This window comes from Leopardus geoffroyi, chromosome B3 (genome assembly GCF_018350155.1).
Source record: "Leopardus geoffroyi isolate Oge1 chromosome B3, O.geoffroyi_Oge1_pat1.0, whole genome shotgun sequence".
Lineage (NCBI taxonomy): Eukaryota > Metazoa > Chordata > Mammalia > Carnivora > Felidae > Leopardus > Leopardus geoffroyi.
Genome location: NC_059337.1, coordinates 140,561,370 through 140,569,370, shown reverse-complemented (window position 1 = coordinate 140,569,370; position 8,001 = coordinate 140,561,370). Strand labels below are relative to the sequence as shown.

General features: G+C 49.2%; 1 long non-coding RNA gene across 1 annotated transcript; it reads right to left on the bottom strand.

Annotated features, from left to right (window-relative positions):
* Positions 1-2,529: 2,529 nt before the first annotated feature.
* LOC123582344 lies at positions 2,530-7,526 on the bottom strand. The gene is made up of 2 exons (XR_006704335.1): positions 7,414-7,526; positions 2,530-6,101 (listed from the first exon to the last, which is right to left on the bottom strand). It is a non-coding gene; the product is annotated as an uncharacterized LOC123582344 (long non-coding RNA).
* Positions 7,527-8,001: the final 475 nt, after the last annotated feature.

Genomic DNA, 8,001 nt, shown 5'->3' with positions numbered 1-8,001 from the left:
GAACAGGGAACATCAGAGCTCTTGTGGTCCACGGACCCTCGGAAAGACGCGTGTTCGCGGCGCGCGTACTCCTTGCGACGGTAACCATCAGGCGTGTGACGTCACTTGCAGTCTGTGAGGTCAGGGCTGGCTGGGGACCACGCACGCGAGGGAACCCAAGTGAGAGTCTCTGAAGCCCTGCGTCCGAGCCCACGCGGCAGAGTCAGGCTGGAGCCAGGACCGTGGGACTCGGGTTCCACGTTCACCATCCCTCACCCACTGCAGACTCGCCTGGCAGCCGAGCGCGGCGGGGAGGGTGGCTCCGAGCACGAGGAGCGGAGCGTGTTTGTTGTGGCAGGAGGTTTAGGAGAAAAAAAAAATGCGGAGCAGGAGTAATTATTTTACAGTGAAGGATGCCAGGAGACAAACCAGAGGCGATAAAGGGACAAAGTATTAAAAACAATGTCGAATGTAGGAGTGCCTCCTTTTTAGGGCCAAGGAGCCATCCCCGCGGCTCTGTGGGACGGCAAGGCCATCACCGGGAGAAGGGGGTGGCCGTGGCTCTAGCAACCAGTCTTCAGACACGCTCCGGCTGCGGGAGGCCCAGCAGCCACCGAGAATGCCCTCTTCTGGTGACTGTTCACGCAGCCCCGGCCGGCAGCCAGGCGGCCTGAGACCCGAGCCTTCCAGATCCCGGCCGGATTTGCTCTCAGACACATGGCTCTGCCGAAGCAAACATCACTCCCCTCTCTTTGCCATCAGCCCCCCGACTGACAAGAGGTGAATCATCCTAAGAAGGGAAGATAGACCATTGTATACAGTTTGCTACCCCCCCCCCTTTTCTAACCCCGAATAATACTCTCGATGTCATCTGTATATTTATGATAGCTCAAAGACATGGGTGTGTGGATCTAATTAAAAATGTGAAAGGGTTTAGCAGCCTGCTGCTTCTCTGCAACTCTCCGCTTGCCAAATCTTGGCAGCCGTGTTGAAACGGAGCCAAGCGCTTAGTGTTCGGCTGAACTAACGCCAGCCTGAGCGCTGCATTGTGGGGCCGGTGCCGGGAGGTGCTGCGTGAACTTGAGCTTGCACGGGGCAAGGCGCTGGGCAGACCCGGGGCCCCCGCGGTCCCCGGCCCGGGTTTCACCAGCGGCCTGCCTCGGGCCCAGCGCCTCCCCAGTGCCGGGAGGGGCCGTCGCCAGGCCACCTCGGAGGTGCGTCAGGGCTCCGAAGCTCTAGGTGGGAAATTGTCCCAACAGTCTTCGCTGTCATGTAGTTGAAATCAGGCCTCTTCCGCAGGAGAAACGGTCTTCAGCTTCCACTCGGCAGCTAGGGCCCGTGCTGACAGCTGTCTAATGATGCGTTTCTGTTGGGGTCCAGGAGTCTCCATTGTAAGTAGGAGCTTTGTTGATGCCTTGTCAATGGTTCTGGATCTTTTCTCCGCAGAGGCAGAGTCTAGCACAGTCTCTCCCAGACCCTAGCGTGCACACACATCACTCGGGGAAGCTTGTGACGATGCAGGTTTCCGATCCAACCGGGAAAGGGGAGAATTCATTCTGGAAGATCAGAACTTGCTAGGACTGCTTATATGCCCAGCTATGAATTGAGACTCCGACGCTCATGCATTTGAGGTGGGTGGGCTTGGGGATCTCGAGTCAGGATGCTGGGGGAGACTCAGAGAGCTCTGTGTTCTCCTCAATATGTCGAAAGCTAAGTAAAACAAAAGCACGTCCAAGATGCGGATGAGTTTGGATTTCCTCAAAGTGCATCAGCTACGGAAACATTCAAGAGGAAAAGGGCTTGCTCTTTCTGTACAGAAACAATCCCCTGGAGAGAATGAAAATCCAGGTGAAGAAAGATCTGCTAAGATATTTAGGGGGTGATATGTTGGGGGGGTCGGGCAAGTACAGGATGAAGGAAGGTTTCGTCATTTAATCTTATATCGTTGGGTGTTGTCGATTTTCCATGGTCACGTATGATGATGTATTTCTTTTGTAATTAAAAAAAAAGAAGAAGAAAAAGCAAGACTGTCTGGTGCAGGGCACCTGGCCATGATCTGTCCCTAGGGTATAGGCCACTGTGTAAAGAGAACATGAACTGTGAACTCACTCCATCCTGGAATGGGATCTGGGCTCCAGCAAAGAGCTTAGGAAAAATTAGTCGACATGGCCCCACCCGCAGAATCGGGTAATGGGGCCTTTACTACAGTCGCTGCTGTGGGCACGAGAGACACGTACGTGAAGTGGTTCATACCCAGGTGGCCTCCACGGGCGTCTTACAAAGCCAGAGCCCTCACCCCATGGGGCCGGGGCACCACCCCTGATAGAATTTCATCCTGGCAGACAGCTTCGAAGCACAAATACATTCTAAAATCTCTGGATGGGAGCTAATCACTTCGGAAGTCAGTGAGCCACCTCTCAGGATATCAGAGGAGCCTGGAAAAAAAAATGAGACCCTGGGGAATGGCAGAGAATTTTCTTCCTTTGCGAATGGCAAATTTAGACATATGAAAAGTTTAAAGTGACATGCCAAATAAATCCAAAGTCGTCATAATTTAGCCAGCCACCTTTATTATGAGACAATAAGATGCATAAAGTCAGTGCTATGGAGGGTGATGCAGGTCATTTGGCCCACGTACAATTAGGAGGCTAATATTTGCTTAACGTCCAAAGTCGGCGCTGCACGGCGCTCGCCTAGTGGTTGGGATTCCACAGGACGCACGGTTTCCATCACAGAGTGAGAGGTCATTTGCTACTGCAAAGAATCCTAGGGTTTTTCTAGGAAAATTCCACTCCAAGAGGCTCATTCCTAACATGTGGGCAGGTGACTGTCTAAACCACTGAGGGAAGACAGTCAAGGTAAACAGCTAATTAATTAAAGAAAACCTCTCTCTCCACCCCAGCCCTGAAAATATCCTGCAATTGAGACACACACACACACACGCGCGCGCACACACACACACACACACACACACGTTTAAAAATGCTTCCAGGCCACCGGGTCCTCCAGCCCCACTGCCTGCGTTAATTAAAGTCTACAAACCTTAAACTCCCCCCCTCCCTACAATGTCTGTGCGACCACAGCCCCTCTACTCTTTCAGGCAACATTTGCTCCAACTGAATATTCCGGTGCTTTCGGGAACAACATTTAAAAATAAACCATTTTGGCACATTGTCAAAGTCTTGTCTAAATTCCTTCATGACAACCACCCTAAGTGAGATTTTGAAAGCCAAAGGGAGCTGGGGGCAGGGGGAAAAAAAGGAGTCCCCCGTTTAGAGTTATAATTTCAGACAACGCCAAATGAGGATGCATTTACTGATTCCCTCTCCCCCTGTCTAATTCTGGCGTGTGCAGGGGGGTAGCCTCACCCCACCCCTGACTCCCACCGCCTGCATTTCCTTTGTCCTCTATGTGGAGCCGGGCACATGGGTTGTGGGTGAGGAGGCTCCTAAGTCCTGGGACACCTTTTGGCCCGTGGCCCAGGCTGGCCGCTGGAGAAAGAAGGGCTGGGCAGAGAAGAGGCCTCAGGCAGGTGTTAAAATGTTGTCCCTGGTCCTCCATAGCAATCACCGCAAAACACTCTCGTCTGCTCCATTCCAATCAACAACCTGCTCTCTCCTTGGTCTGTTGCTAAGAGACCAGCCTGTTGTTTACAAGATCCTCGGTGGCGTAGACTCCCATAATTTATAATTTATTATCTTAGTGTCAAAACTTGTGTTGGTTTTTATTTTATTTCACCATAGATCCAATAATTGTTAGATACAACAAAGGTCATACATCCGCCTGTGGCACCGTCGTTGCTCTGATAGCATCCCCGGCTGCCCCTAAGTTTAGGTGCCGCGGAAGAAAATGCTATTATAAACGGAAGATGAATATCACTTTTGTCCATTAACTTCATGCATTATATGACTGCTCAGGTCAATGGATTCCCTCAAGATTTGTTCACTGTTGAAAACATATTTCTGTCCAACCAAGAAGGAAATGAATTGAAATGATTTCAATTATCACAAGAAAGGAGTTGAGTCTTCTCGCCGGACACTTCAACACCCCCTCGCCCATCTTGCCGATCCCGTCCCCACAAAGTTCAGGGCCATGGGCATTTAACCAGTGGTAGAAAATACTCTCGAGCCATTGCTGGGCTTTGTGGGTGTACATAAGAGCCTTTGGAAAGTATTCTCGACTCACAGCAAGTCAATCGATTCAGTACGGAAAAACGAAGAGTCATTTAAGGAAAACAGCTCAGTGCCAAGACACCCACTTAAAGCAGAAAAGAAACTGTGTATGTTTACAATCACAATCGCTGCTAACCTTTCGTGGACCAGACACAAGGCTGAGTGCTTAACCTGGAGCAACGGATATAAATCTCCCGACAAACCTATGAGGAAAGTTCTAGAAGTAGCCCCATTTTAGAGACAACATAATCAGGCCTTTGTGACCTTAGAGAAGTGACAGACCTAAGCCCAGGATGAGTGACCCTACAGGCATTGTTCTCAAAGGAATTAGAGGAAAAATCCAGCTTGGGCTTAGCAGTCTGTCGTCTAAGAAGAGTTCACAGGCACGTGATGAAGCAGGGAAATTCACATAGGTTCCAAAACCATATCACCACATTATCTTTGTCTGCAGTCTTTGGAATCTCTCTAGAAACCACAGAGCATGAGAAATTTCTAGGAAGGGCATTTTATTTTCCCCATCAGAGGACCTGGCAAATTCTCATGGCATTTTACTGGGAATTAAATTTGTTGTTTCCAGAAAGTAATTATGGCAATGATCCACACTGGCATTTTTTACTGCTTCATTCCTACCTACCCCCTGCTGGTGATAGCACGCTGGGTCCCTGTCCAAGATATCACACCGAGGAAGGATCTTCAGGACCATCCCTGAAGATCCCCAGCTTCTTCTTCTTCTTTTTTATTTTTACTGAGATGGTGAAAAAAATATACATAAACAAACAGGCTCGAAACCATTGACCATAAAAGAAGCAGTCAGCCTCTTGATGACTTAACCGATTTCTCATACCTACTGGTTTTCTTCCCCCAAGCAAGGAGTTGACTCATGTAAAAGTGCAGACTCTTTGGCCATTGCAGACACACCACGAGCAACAGAAAGAGGTGTGCATATCCCTCAGGTCGTCTTCTGAGATCACCTCTCTGAGAACAGAGTCTGCTGAAGGTGCAGACGGGGTCCTATTCATCTTGGTAACAGCATGAAACATGTGTACATGGCTTACGGTTACAGATCAGAAGTTGTGGGTTCAATTCCCTGTCTGCCCCTTAGCGAGCCCTGTGAACTGAGGCAGGCCTGTTAACTCTTGGACTCCCGGTCTCTACGTTTGCAAAAACGGAGGTGATAATACCACCTTCTTTGCAAGGAAGACACAGTTAAAGCTAAACAGTGGACACCACCCAAAATCAGGGGGGGAGAAGACTACAAAAGTTATTGGCAGCCCAGGGCCCAATTATGTGTCTGACAAAAGTTGCCTCTTGTTGCTTGTGTGTGTGGCTGGGAGCACGTTGTCGGGGTCCCTGCACCGACTCTGGCGAGCCCTGGGGATCCGGAGGTGAAAGGCTGCTTCCTCCTATCGATCGTTCAAGGTGTAATGGAGGAGACACACATGAAGTCTACACCCACCGCTGTGGAGACCCAGATTGAGATGTGACCTTGGAAAATGTCATCTATGAGCCTCATTTTCTTATCCGTAACATAAGGACATCACTGCCTTGTCAGCTTGAGAATGAAGAGAAGGATGCCACCTGCTATCTGTCACCCAGGAGGTACTCAGCAAATATGGCGGGAGGGGGAGGTGGCACGTCCATGGCCCCTCTCAATGGCTACTTCTCCCCAGGTTTTTACAGGGGATCCTAGAAGGAGAGGTGTTTCTTCACTAATAAGAATTAAAGGTAATCAGAGCACAGTCGCACCAGCCGCCTGCGTGGGGTCTTCACCAAGGGCGGCGGAAACTGTCAGGCTGGTAATGCACACCTCAGACTCCCTCTGCCCACCCCACTGACCTTTCTGAGGGTAACTTCATAGTGTCGATGTTAACACCGACGGATCGCACGGGTAAAGCTCCTAGAACACAGGAGATATTGGGTAGAAGGCAGTTGCCCTCCTTTCCAAAGATCCTGAAATGAAGATAAAGCCGACATGTGATTGGCCATGGTCTGGAGTCTCTTACCCAACAGTAGGGAGTCAAATAGAATTTCCGCGGAGATTTGATTATCCCTGTATCTCCTCTCAATCCCTGCCATCTAGTCAATACTGCTTCCCAGGGGGTTGTGTTTGTTTGTTTTAATGGAAATAAGCTAATGCAAGGGGACTGTCAGAATTAAGTGTATCCTAAGTGAACTATTCCTTGCCCACCTATAAAACCTGCCCCCAACCCTGTCTCCCTATAAAAGCAGAATCTTTTACCCACATGTCCAAGACATGCATCAAGACATAACGGGTGACCCCAGTTCCAGGTAGTCCTCAGCCCTGCATCTTCAATTGCCATCTGAGGTCTATTGATTCTCTTTCTCCAAAAGTCTCTTTTCTACACAGGTCGTTAGTTTTCAGGGCAATTACTAAGCACATGATTGCAGACCGAGGTAATACATGTTTCTTATCGTCTTATAAACTTGTAAGGGCCCCCGTCTTTAGCAAGGAAAAACTCAAACCTCTTAGCACAGGCTCCTACTTCAACGACCCATCTGTTCTCTAGCCTCTTGGACACCCCTTCACCACAAACTTTTTGGACGTGCAACACACAGCTGCCTCTCGTCCTTCAAGCATGTCACGCTGGGCCACAATTCTCTGACTGCACGTTCTGTCCCTCTTGACTCCTGTGACATCTCTTTTCCCAGAAAATTCCTGTTCGGCCTTCAAGACACAACCTGAAGGCCACTTCTTCTCAGAAGTCTTCCTGTGTTCTCCGGGTAGGCCGATCATCTAAGCTGGTTTTACTCATCTCTGTATCAACAAAGCCTGACCCATAGTAGCGTCTCAGCGCCTATGCCACTGGGTGCTGGTTTAACATCTTGGGTCTCCAAATGTTCTCCTCACTCTCCTTTCCAGGACCGTCTTTCTCCACTAGTCATCAGCTGTTGATGTGCCTCAAGGCTGGCCATATGGCATTTTTAAATGATCAGAATAATAACTCTTTACATTGTGTCTTGGGTATTCCCTCTGCTCCCCTGGCATCAGATGCTGATGCGTCCCAAAGCTGCAGCTCCAGTCCTGCCTCGACTCGTATCCCGGAACTTTCCATTCATGGATGTGATGGCTGTATGGAGACTTGACTATTGCACAGAGCCCTCAAACTCAAAGCTTCAAACTGATTTTATTTTCATCTCTCTACACACCTCTAAACCCTTATTCCATTCCAATGTTCCCTCATTAGTGGCATCACCACAATCTCCACATCCATTTGATTCCCCCCTGAACACCTCACCCCACCTTATTAAGCAACACTTTTTCCGGGGCGCCTGGATGGCTCAGTCAGTTGAGCATCCGACTCTTGGTTTCAGCTCACATCATGATGTTGCAGTTCCTGGGTTGAAGCTCTGTGTGGGGCTCTGTGCTGACAGTGCAGAACCTGCTTGGGATTCTCTCTCTCTCCCTCTCTCTGCACTTTCCCTGCTTGCTCACGCTCTGTCTCAAAATAAATAAATAAACATTAAAAAATAAATGACAAGGGGTGTCTGGGTGGCTCAGTTGGCTAAGCGCCTGGCTTCGGCTCAAGTCGTGATCTCACGGTTCATGGATTCGAGCCCTGGGTCGGGCTCTGTGCTGACAGCTTGGAGCCTGGAGCCTGCTTCAGATTCTGTGTCTCCCTCTCTCTCTGCCCCTCCCCTGCTTGCTTGCGCTCTCTCTCTCTCTCTCTCTCTCTCTCTCTCAAAAATAAATTAAAAAAAAACATAAAAAAATTTAAAATAAATGACAAGGTTTTTGGATGCTTTGCATATAATAGTTTTCAAATCTATTCAGCTTCTCCAATCCAAGACCATTCTCCATCATTCCCTTGCTTGAGGCTAACATTGTCTC